Raw genomic sequence first — 12,500 nt, forward strand, 5'->3', positions numbered from 1 at the left:
ATGGAAAGGGCAGTGTTTTTTTTTTTTTTTTCCCTTCTATCATTCCCTGTGATATTTCTCTGCATCTCCATCTCTTTCTTCCAGAGTCGCAGAGGCTAATCGAATAGCGTGGTCATAATGGGCGAGATTTAATTAACCCTAGCCCGATGTTAAAACCAATCGGAGTGGAAAGACGAGCGCGCGCACTCCAATAGTCTGTTTCTGAATGAAGAAGATTGATGTATGTTAAATCGATGGATCTACAAAATGTCAAATTCACACCAAATGTGTTCAATCAGCCAGAGCATGTTGGGCTATTTAAAACAAACAAACAAACAAACAAACAAACAAACAAATAAATAAATAAATAAATGAAACTTCTGTCTCTGGAGGCTTATGTAGTTAACAGGACGTCTATCTCACACAAAGTCATTTCATTTCATTATGTACTTCAAATCATCTAGATAATCACATCAATTCCAAATGTACTTTCGATAGTAGATGTACGTCTTCGTCAGATCCACATCCTCTCAGAAAGATTCCACTTAGTAAGTCTTTCTGTTGTGTTTAGGGTTGCCACCTACATTGGACATTATAATAAGATGTCTGCTATTGAAATCAGTGTGAACAGATGCACTCAGTCTCTCACTATCACAACTTAAGTGGTCATATTGAATACACAGCTATGACAATAATAAATATACGGCAACAAAGTGTGACTGAGAACACAAAAATAAGCTTTCGGAGGAACTTGTGAGATGTGAACCATATTTTATTAACTTATTATTAAATGAACAGATCCATAACTTAGTAATTATAACTTGGAAACTTGCAAAAGATCTTCCAGAGCTGGACGCAAGTGGATATCTAAAGGTGTCATCGTTTCTTATGGATTTTCATTCACTCAGACTCTGTTAAAAGAACCGGCGAGGCGGCGTCCCGCCCTCCTCTGACTCTGTTAAAAGAACCGGCGAGGCGGCGTCCCGCCCTCCTCTGACTCTGATTGGCCGTGATTCACGGCCCCGTAACCCTAAAACAAACCAATCAAACTAACGATGGTAACGAATATTACCCAATCAGTGGCAGAATAGGACACGTCTCCACACAATGCGGGTGGGGTGATTTGCATGTATAATGTGGATCTATGTAAAATACGGGACAAATCGCGTCCCATATTGATTTGATACGGGGGGAGAAGAAGGGGGGCCGAGCCCGAGACTCGAACCCACAACCTTCGGGTTACAAGTCAGACTCTCTAACCATTAGGCCACGACTTCCCAAAAGATTTGTGCGTGAATGAAGAGAAACCCGAGCTACTAACCCGAGTATTATTTGTACTGTTTAAAATTTTTGCATTTATCTTATTTATATATTTATATCATTTGTTCTGTTTGACCTGAACTATTTCTGAACTACTGAGACAAATTTCTAGGTCATGCAAGTGTCCCCGGCCAATAAAGTGATTCTGATCAGATTACGTTCTGTATTCTGATTGTTGTAAATCGGTTTTGATTCAGAATCGTATTCTGTTTCGATTCTGAATCTGTTATGAATCAGTTTTGATTCTGATTCTGTTGTTATTTTATTTTATTTTATTCGGATTTCTATTACGTCTCGATTCCGAGTCTGTTGTGAATCGTTTTTTTTTATCATTCCGATTCATATTCTGTTTTGATACTAAATTTATCGTGAAACAGTTTTGATTCTGATTCGTATTCTGTTTTAATGTTGATCGTATTGTGAATCGGATTTGATTCTGATTTATATTCTGTTTAGATTCTGTTATGCATCAGTTTTTTTTTATTTGTATTTTATTCCGATTCCGATTTGATTCCGAGTCTGTTTTGATTCTTATCCTTATTTGGGTTTGATTTGGGTTTGAATCAGTTTTGTTTCTGTTCTTCTTCGGTATCGATTTGGATGCTTTCGTTAGTTTTTATCGTGCGGTGTGCTGTGTTCAGGGTTTTGCAATTTAATAGCAGCCTCCTTCAACAGAGTGCAAAACATCCAGCACACATTCACTCGCATAACTTAATTATTTCATTGTCCTTAGGCTTGATACCCAAACGATCGTGTTGAAAGTGAGTTAGTGCTGTTTGTGCACCGGAGTCTGACTCCTGCCGCAGACTGATTAGTAAAAAATACATGCAATGGTTTGTAAATCGAGCAGCTTGAAATGATTTACTTCACACACTAAAGCCTGTTTAACATCGCTAATTATGTAAACACGTTTTTGCTCGTTTTTGTCAGACTGATGTTTGAAGTCTTATATGGCAGAATTCACTGCGAGAGTGTTTTATTAGCTGCTCTAGATTTATGTTCTTGTGTAATGTGCGAGTGACATTGTGGCGTAAGGCAGTTTGTTTTGTGTATATAAATATCAGAACGTGTGTACAGGTCATGAGTCAGTCTCGGCACATGCCCGTCATCCGTGGTGTGAATTAGACAGGGTTTTTTTTTTGACATATTTTTGGTTTGTCCAAGTCGAATACTCGCTTAATGTTGTGTTGTGACATGACATTGTCACACTCTCTCCTAAACCACACATCCCTGAAGAGCTGGACATGGTTTGAGGCAGAGATTTCCCGAAAAAAGATATTAGGTGACCCAAACTTCTATTACGTAACTCCAGTATGTCCTTGCTACTGTACATCTTCAAATACATTTGTGAGAAATATGAGAAGGGGTTTGTGAGTGTGTGTGTGTGTGTGTGTGTGTGTGTGTGTGTGTGTTTTAACCGTTCCTTGATGCGTGTGCGTTATCGTTTAACGGATCAGGTGGACGAGGAACGAGCGACGTTACCACAAATTTTTTTTTTTACCACAGTGAATCTCTTTCCATCTCTTTTCTTTCCTCCTGATTGCATTTCCTCTTTGATCACCGAAGATGGCCCGCGTCCAGACGTCGTTGGCATTCGCAGACTTTCGCATGTTTACCAGTCTTCCTGGGCTTGCTGGTGCTAATTGCCCCAAGGCAAGAGGGTGGGGGGTGTGAAAATGTGCAGCTGAGGGCGGAGCGAGCTATAAATATACTGCCTGGGTTTCTCTGGAGGCCAGAGGCAGTACAGAGCTCCAGCATGCGGCTTCTCAACACACACACAGACACACACACACACACACACACACACACACACACACACACACACCTCCAGCCTTCTTTATTTAAAAGTACTCAAGGTTATCGTAACAAGACGTGTTTAAAACATACACAAAGAATAACAATGCTGAAGAATCCTGGGTTTGGAGAAAATCTCGCTCAAGTCGTTCGAAACACCAGCTCTTCCTCCAAAAACATCATCCATGGGAGAAGAACCGGGGACACGGAGCTGGAGGTCAATCTGTTGAAGGTCGCACGCTGCAGCCACGTGGTTGCAAATTCAGCCGGATGGTGGATGACGTGCAGGATTAGATATATAGCGAACCTCGGTCTCTAGCGAGAAAGCTTCCTCCAATCACAGGAAGTAGATCTTTTCATCGCTCTTACCATTTCCGTGCGCCATCACCACCTCGAATCTCTCCGTCATAGATGTTTGCGATCGCCGAACAAACCGGAAAACCGAATACTGAGCGTTTATACGGGACGTGTTCGGTGGGTGCGTATAATAAAATAATATATAAATAAATATATGTTTATTTTCCCACATCTTCAGGATAGACCAGCTGACGTTCTGTGGTTTCTTGCTCATAAGCGTGATGACAGTGTTTCGCAGGATCGTGTAGCTAAAAATCCTTCGGTTTAGTCACTTTGGTATAAGAGAATTGAAAATGTTTCAGGCTGCTGCATTACACCACGCCGTCATGTATCATTACTTACGTGATCGATTCTCTTTGATCGGAGGAGAAGAAAACGTTATCTGATTAAAGAAATAAAACTTGTTGGATGAGTGTGTGAGTGAATGAGTGTGTGTGTATCTCTGTGCCCTGTGATGGGTTGGCACTCCGTCCAGGGTGTATCATGCCTCGATGCCCGATGACGCCTGAGATCGGCACAGGCTCGGATAAGCGGTAGAAAATGAATGAATGAACTTTTTGGATGATGTATAATAAAGCTCGGACCTGAACGCTGTAGCATAGAGAGAAGGCCGAAGACGTGCCGAAGAAGAGCTGGTGAGGAAGGAGATCTGGGTTTGGAGTGCTTGATTTGTCTAAACTGCAATGTGATACGATTTTGGTGTTTTTTTGTTTTTTTTGGTGCTCTTAAAAACGGATATCTCGGAGATTTTGCTCGATTTTGCGTTAATTTCTCTGACTGCATAAGTGCGAAATCCTAGAGGGACTGAATCTCGATCCATTGCTCTCTATTATCTTGTAGAGATCACGCGAACAGTTGACGGCCTCACGTCTGTAGTGTGTGTGTTATTATTTACCAAATACAGCCATGTGTAACTATTCTACCAAACCCATGACACCAAAAACTAACTAAAAGTCACATCAGCAGACAGGGTGAAGCGCGTGTACGTAATTGACCTTGTTTGTGATTGTGTGTGCGAGTGTGTGTGTGTGTGTGTGTGTGTGTGTGTGTGTGTGTGTGTGTGTGTGCTGCTTTGTTGTTGATCTACTAAACTCACAGCCTCTGGACATTAAAGAGGAAGCTTCATGCAAGGGGGCAGGGTTTCCCTCTGCCCTCACACACAGATGGGGTTTTAGCTGATGAGAAATGACACACACACACACACACACACACACACACACACACACACACACACACACACACACACACACACACACACACACACACACACACACACACACACACTCTCTCAAACTGACCACAATGTACAGAAGGGCTCAAAAGTCAAAAGTATATAAATAAGTATATATAAAAGTATATATATTGGCTTCATTTTTTTCCGAATCAGCTTTTAATTACGTTTTTTTTATTTTGTCATTTCATAATAATCTGCATGAGAGCTCAGTGTTTTCATATAAAAAAAAAAACAACAACATTTCATTCCATTTATAACCACATGACAGATTAAATCCGGATGACGATGAAACGACACCGGAAGACAGACGGAAAAGTGTTGAGGCATCGAAACTGGGATGAGTTTCAACCGATGCCTGAACTCGAAGCGTCTCGGTGCTCAGTGCTCGTCTAAAGGAAGTGCTCGCTCTCTCTTTCACATGCGGTCATTTGTCAGATTTATTTATTTGATAGTTTTGATTTATCACCCAGGATTCATCTTGTACATTAGCACAATAGCATACACTAGACTTTGTTTACACTTTAGCTCATTTTAGTGAATTTTTGAAAGCCTTTTTGGTTATTTGATTATTTAAACGGAACCAGTGTCGTATCGATGCATCACAAAACCTTACTGCATGGAGATTATGGAGGGGGGCACGGTGACTTAGGGTTGGGGGTTTGATTCCCGCCTCCGCCTTGTGTGTGTGGAGTTTGCATGTTCTCCCCGTGCCTCGGGGGTTTCCTCCGGGTACTCCGGTTTCCTTCCCCGGTCCAAAGACATGCATGGTAGGTTGATTGGCATCTCTGGAAAATTGTCCATAGTGTGTGTGTGTGTGAGTGAGTGAACGAGAGTGTGTGTGTGTCCTGTGATGGGTTGGCACTCCGTCCAGGGTGTATCCTGCCTCGCTGCCCGATGACACCTGAGATGACCCGAGAAGTTCGGATAAGCGGTAGAAAATGAATGAATCAATGAGAAGATTTTAGATGATCACATTTTAGAACACTAAAATAAATAAATAAATAAAAATAAAATGTTTTCTATATATATATATATAAATAAAAAAAAGTTAACTGAGCAAAGGTAATGCAGTCTGTTTAGCGTATACACACACACACACTCACACACACACACACACACACAGCATGAAACATGTATGTTTGCAAATGTACATTACCCACGCCCCTCACATGCACTAGTCTAATTTTAGCCGTGCTGAAGTGATGCGTGTGTCTGCAGTGTAGCGTTTCCGAGGCCAATCGGCAACACAAAGCCGCTCCCCGGTTCCACATGAGCGCTGCTATGAATTAATAAGCGCTTCTTTTGCTCTTCCTGCTTCCTGTGCTCAGGCAAAACAAGCCAAGGGGCTAACTGAGTGGACAGGGTTTGTCCTAGCATGTATCTAATCCTCTAACAGAGCAGGAAATATCTCTGCTATCACTTCACGCTGCTTTAAAAAGAAAGAATCAGGTAAAGATATTGAATCCCTTTACTATCCCATGCTGTGAAAGACGTCCAGACCGCTTCTCCACGACTCCTAAAACTTCATACACGTGAAGCTGGAGCACGCTGGTGATTAATCAGAACCTCATTATAATCCTATATCCATAATGACTACATACATCACAAGGTTCTGTTTATTCATGTGCTCGTCCTCCTAATAAGAGTTCATACACAGCCAGACAGACACACAACCAGACAGACACACAGACACACAGCCAGACAGACACACAGCCAGACAGACACACAACCAGACAGACACACAGACACACAGCCAGACAGACACACAGCCAGACAGACACACAACCAGACAGACACACAGACACACAGCCAGACAGACACACAACCAGACAGACACACAGACACACAGCCAGACAGACACACAGACAAACAGACACACAGCCACACAGACACACAGCCACACAGACACACAGCCAGACAGACACACAGACAGACAGACACACAGACACACAGCCAGACAGACACACAGACACACAGCCAGACAGACACACAGGCACACAGCCAGACAGACAGACAGACACACAGCCAGACAGACACACAGACACACAGCCAGACAGACACACAGACACACAGCCAGACAGACACACAGCCAGACAGACACACAGACACACAGCCAGACAGACACACAGCCAGACAGACACACAGCCAGACAGACACACAGACACACAGCCAGACAGACACACAGCCAGACAGACACACAGACAGACAGACACACAGACACACAGCCAGAGAGACACACAGACACACAGCCAGACAGACACACAGCCAAACAGACACACAGCCAGACAGACTAACAGACACACAGACAGACAGAGAGACAGACACACAGCCAGACAGACACACAGACACACAGCCAGACAGACTAACAGACACACAGACACACAGCCAGACAGACACACAGCCAGACAGACACACAGCCAGACAGACTAACAGAAACACAGACACACAGACACACAGCCAGACAGACACACAGACACACAACCAGACAGACTAACAGACACACAGACACACAGACACACAGCCAGACAGCCAGACAGACACACAGCCAGACAGACACACAGCCAGACAGACAGACAGACACACAGCCAAACAGACACACAGACACACAGCCAGACAGACACACAGCCAGACAGACACACAGCCAGCCAGCCAGACAGACACACAGACACACAGCCAAACAGACACACAGACACACAGCCAGACAGACAGACACACAGACAGACAGACACACAGACACACAGACAGACAGACACACAGACAGACAGACACACAGACACACAGACAGACAGACACACAGCCAGACAGACAGACAGACACACAGACAGACAGACACACAGACAGACAGACAGACAGACACACAGACAGACAGACAGACACACAGCCAGACAGACAGACACACAGACAGACAGACACACAGGCACACAGCCAGACAGACAGACACACAGACACACAGCCAGACAGACAGACACACAGACAGACAGACACACAGACACACAGATACACAGACAGACAGACACACAGACACACAGGCACACAGCCAGACAGACACACAGACAGACACACAGACAGACACACAGACAGACAGACACACAGACACACAGACACACAGACAGACAGACACACAGATACACAGACAGACAGACACACAGACACACAGACACACAGGCACACAGCCAGACAGACACACAGACAGACACACAGACAGACACACAGACACACAGACACACACCACATTATCCGAGATGTTTAGATGTTTTCATCCATTTATCCATCAATCCACCCATCCGTCCATCCATCTAGATTTTCATCTGTCCATTCATCCTTCTATCTATCCATTCATCTATCCATCCATCCATCCATCCATCCATCCAACTATTCACATAACCATCTAATTCACGAACATCTGTCTTTCCATTGATCAATTAATTTTGCCTTTTATACATCCAGACATCTATCTAACTATTCATCCATCCATCCATCCATCCATCCATCCATCTATTTATCCATCTAACATCTTATTTATCAATCCATCCACCCAACCATCCATCCTAACATCCATTTAGCATCCGGCCATTTATTTACGTAACTGTCATTCCAACCACCCATCCATCCATCCATCCATCCATCCATCCATCCATCCATCAATCTGATCCATCCAACCACCCATCCATCCATCCATCCATCCATCCATCCATCCATTCATCATTTAGGTTTTCATCCATTCATACACCCATTTTTTCATCCATTCACCTATTCATCCATCCATCCATCCATCCAATCATCACGCTAACCCTTTATTTAATTTACTTAGTCACTCATTCATCCATCCATCCATTATTGCCCTGCCTTGTCAATTCATCCATCCAAGTCTGTTTCTTGATCTGTTTGTTTGTCCACTTCTTCACCTATCCACCGAAAGAAAAATGACAGAACAGGCGATATGAATTATTTTATATTTAAAAAAAGTAAAATAAGAAAAGGTTATAATGTCGTTCAGGCTTCGGACTTTTTGTCTTATCACGTTGACAACAGAGACTAAACGAGAGGCTGCTGAGGAAACGACTTATAACTGCTATAATGTAAGAGATAACTTCTCTCTCACAGACGTCACAGGATGTAACTATAAACGGATAAATAGTACAATCTCAACACACCCGGCTGCATCACATATACTGTACATTTGGGTTATTTTCCTAAACCGAATGTCTAAAAAAAATCTGCACTAATCCTCCATCCTGTACTGTAGATGAGGAAGCGGGAGGGAAAGATCACACGTAGGAGGCGTCTGTCGCGTGCAGAAGGGCGACTTTTATTATTTAAGATTTTTACTAGAGTCTATTCCTTCTTTGTAAACTGTAATAAAGGGTTAGGCAATTACCACGATATAGAAATGGGATTTTTGGCACATGCCTAACGGCACTCGCTCGGTAATTGAGTGTAGTCATGTAGGTGTGACTGAATGACTTTGTGTTAGTCATAGAGTTAAAGAGACAACATCGGCTGGGTCGGGCTGCGCTCGGATTCTAATCATTATAAAGATAACTTTGGCTTAAGGTTTAATAGAGATGGTGTGTGTGTGTGTGTGTGTGTGTGTGTGTGTGTGTGTGTGTGTGTGTGTGTGTGTGTCTGTGTGTGTGTTCTGCTCCGGTGTCAGTGTGTACACAAGGTTTAGACGATTTTGGCAGAGAGATGAAATTCATGAACAGCATTAAATTTCACAGCCACAGAGAACATCTGGTGTGCACCGTCTCCCGCATTCATAACATCTTCAGCCATTCCAGAGTCATCGAATCCCTGTGTGTGTGTGTGTGTGTGTGTGTGTGTGTGTGTGTGTGTGTGTGTGTGTGTGTGTGTTGCAAATATTGTTAGATTGTAAATATTGAAAATATTGCACCGATTGGGACCGATTAAAAGTTCCGTAGCATCTCGTGCAGATTCACTGAATCGTGTGTGTGTGTGTGTGTGTGTGTGTGTGTGTGTGTGTGTGTGTGTGTGTGTGTGTGTGTGTGTGTTGTAGAAGCTGAGGAATGACGTGCCCCTTCTGCACAGAGCAGATATTCAGCCTCAGCACGTAAAGGCATATCATTTCCTAGAGGAAAGTCAACACGTCTCTCTCCTACAGCATCACAGCCTACAGGTCTGTCTCTGTTTATTTATCCTCCTCCTAACCTGGGTGTCCATCCATCCATCCATCCAGCCATCCATCCATCCATCCATCCATCCATCCATCCATCCATCCATCCATCCATCCATCCATCCATCCATTCACCCATTTATTTACCTGCTCATCAATCTAATATAATCCATCAATCCAATTCATGAATCATCTATCTATCTATCTATCTATCTATCTATCTATCTATCTATCTATCTATCTATCTATCTATCTATCTATCTATCTATCTATCTATCTATCTATCTATCTATCTATCTATCCATCTGTTCATCAAGCAATATCTCCAATTTTTCTTTCATCCATCCATCCATTTATCTCTCCATCCATCTATCCATCCATCCATCCATCCATCCATCCATCCATCCATCATCAAGCAATATCTCCAATTTTCCTCTAATCCATCCATCCATCCATTCATTTATCCATCCATCCATCCATCCATCCAGCCATCCATCCATCCATCCATCCATCTGTTCATCAAACAATATCTCCAATTTTCCTCTCATCCATCCATCCATCCATCCATCCAAACATACTGCCCTGTTGTTTTCATAATTTCAGCATTGACTGTACTTGAATTGACCACCAGGTTATTATATTATAGACAAATCTAATATTTAATCTAAAATATTTGATTTATTTCTAGGTTTTTAATTTATTTGAATTATATTTATTATAATTTGATAAAAATATTTAAGATTTTTTTTAATTGCATGTAAAAAGCATTCTGTATGAAACAAACATGAGATCCGCCTTTATTTATGAGCACAGCATGAGCTCCAGCTGTACTTTACTGCTAATGTAGTCCAATCTGACACATAACTCCAGTGCATTATGGGTAATGAATACATTTCCACCGTATAAACGGCTACCAGGACGTCGCCTTATGTGTCGTTGAAACTTTCTTAAAATGGCTGATGATCACGTCAAGCAGATTTGAGTCTGAGTTCTGATGTGTGTCATGCACATGGCTGAAAACTGTCAGCTCTCACAGTTCGTTTCCATGTATGTTGTCACATAGATTTATCACACACACACACACACGCACACACACACACACACACACACACACACACACACACACACACACACATACACACGCGCGCGTGCGTGCACGCTTGTAAATCTGCAGGCTTCTCCTCGCATGATGTAAATGAAGGACATTGATCACACACACACACACACACACACACACACACACACACACACACACACACACACACACACACACACACATACTCTACGCTTGTCTAATGTGTCTTCTAACAACATGAAACCTACAGATGGCTACTTTATGATGTTTTTCATGCCAGTAAAATTTTATTGGAAGGTTGAATGACAGTGGCTTAGTGGTTAGCACGTTCGCCTCACACCTCGGGTCAGGGTCAGGGTTCGAGTCCCGCCTCCGCCTTGTGTGTGTGGAGTTTGCATGTTCTCCCCGTGCCTCAGGGGTTTCCTCCGGGTACTCCGGTTTCCTCCCCCGGTCCAAAGACATGCATGGTAGGTTGATTGGCATCTCTGGAAAATTGTCCGTAGTGTGTGTGTGTGTGTGAATGAGAGTGTGTGTGTGCCCTGTGATGGGTTGGCACTCCATCCAGGGTGTATCCTGCCTCGATGCCCGATGACGCCCCGTGACCCGAGAAGTCGGATAAGCGGTAGAAAATGAGTGAGTGAGTGAGTGAGTGAGTGAGGGTAAATGACAGAAACTAGATGAGAATTATGGGTAATTCTGTGCCGATGTCAGCATTAGTATTAGCTATCTTCTGATAGCGCCAGGTTGTGGGCATTTGTTTATGTGGAGATTTGGGTCACACTCAAGGCTAAGTAAAAAAAAAAAAGGAGGAAGAATTTGGTGGCATTGAGTGCTTTATGTGGTAACTCTCCACATCAGCAGTCACGCATCTTTCCAGTTGTCTGTAAAAAAGTCTTAATGCTAAGCAAGAAAAATGCTAAGCTAGGAAAATGATTAGCCTCAGCAGTTAGTTAGCAAGATTGTGCTTGGTGTACTCTTTTTTTTACATCCTTCCTAAAGTCTTAATAGCTGCGGTCTAGCTAGCTAGCTAAAGTGTCAGCTGAAGTGACCGCCTAGTTTATCTTTATCGTTCATGTTTCCCGGTTGCCTAGCAACAGCGTTCTTAAAACTTTATCTACAAGCGCATCATGTGTTTGGTTAGGCAATTCAGTTTTTGCGGCTAACTTTGGACCAATCAGTAATGAGTATTTTCTCTCTCTCTCTCTCTCTCTCTCTCTCTCTCTCTCTCTCTCTCTCTCTCTCTCTCTCTCTCTCTCTCTCTCTCTCTCTCTCTCTCTCTCTCGCTCTCTCTCTCTGTCACTGCTTGAAGTTTGACGGTTACACCGTTTCTTACCTGTTTAGTTGCTAGGTAACCGGCACTTCTTCAGCCGGCCAGCTTTTATTTAATTAAGCTTTCTGGGTTTCATTTCTTTATAGCTCAGTCACCGGAAAGAAGGGTTGTGCGTGTGTGTGTGTGTGTGTGTGTGTCTGTCTGTCTGTGTGTGTACACAATGTAGCGAGTCATCAGGTTCTCATGTAATTGTTTTGGCAACACTGTCCCGTGCTGTTGCTCATGTGTGAAAAGAATGAAGTGTTAATGGAAAATTGGCAGTGCGGAGTCTGATAAC

General features: G+C 43.0%; 1 long non-coding RNA gene across 2 annotated transcripts in view; it reads left to right on the forward strand.

Annotated features, from left to right (window-relative positions):
- LOC113651258 overlaps positions 1 to 12,500 on the forward strand; it is a 64,346-nt gene that overhangs the window by 12,496 nt on the left and 39,350 nt on the right. For both annotated transcript variants that reach the window (XR_007137779.1, XR_007137780.1), the window contains exon 2: positions 9,702 to 9,821. This is a non-coding gene — a long non-coding RNA (uncharacterized LOC113651258). The remainder of the gene's footprint in view (positions 1 to 9,701; positions 9,822 to 12,500) is intronic.

This window comes from Tachysurus fulvidraco, chromosome 14 (genome assembly GCF_022655615.1).
Source record: "Tachysurus fulvidraco isolate hzauxx_2018 chromosome 14, HZAU_PFXX_2.0, whole genome shotgun sequence".
NCBI lineage: Eukaryota > Metazoa > Chordata > Actinopteri > Siluriformes > Bagridae > Tachysurus > Tachysurus fulvidraco.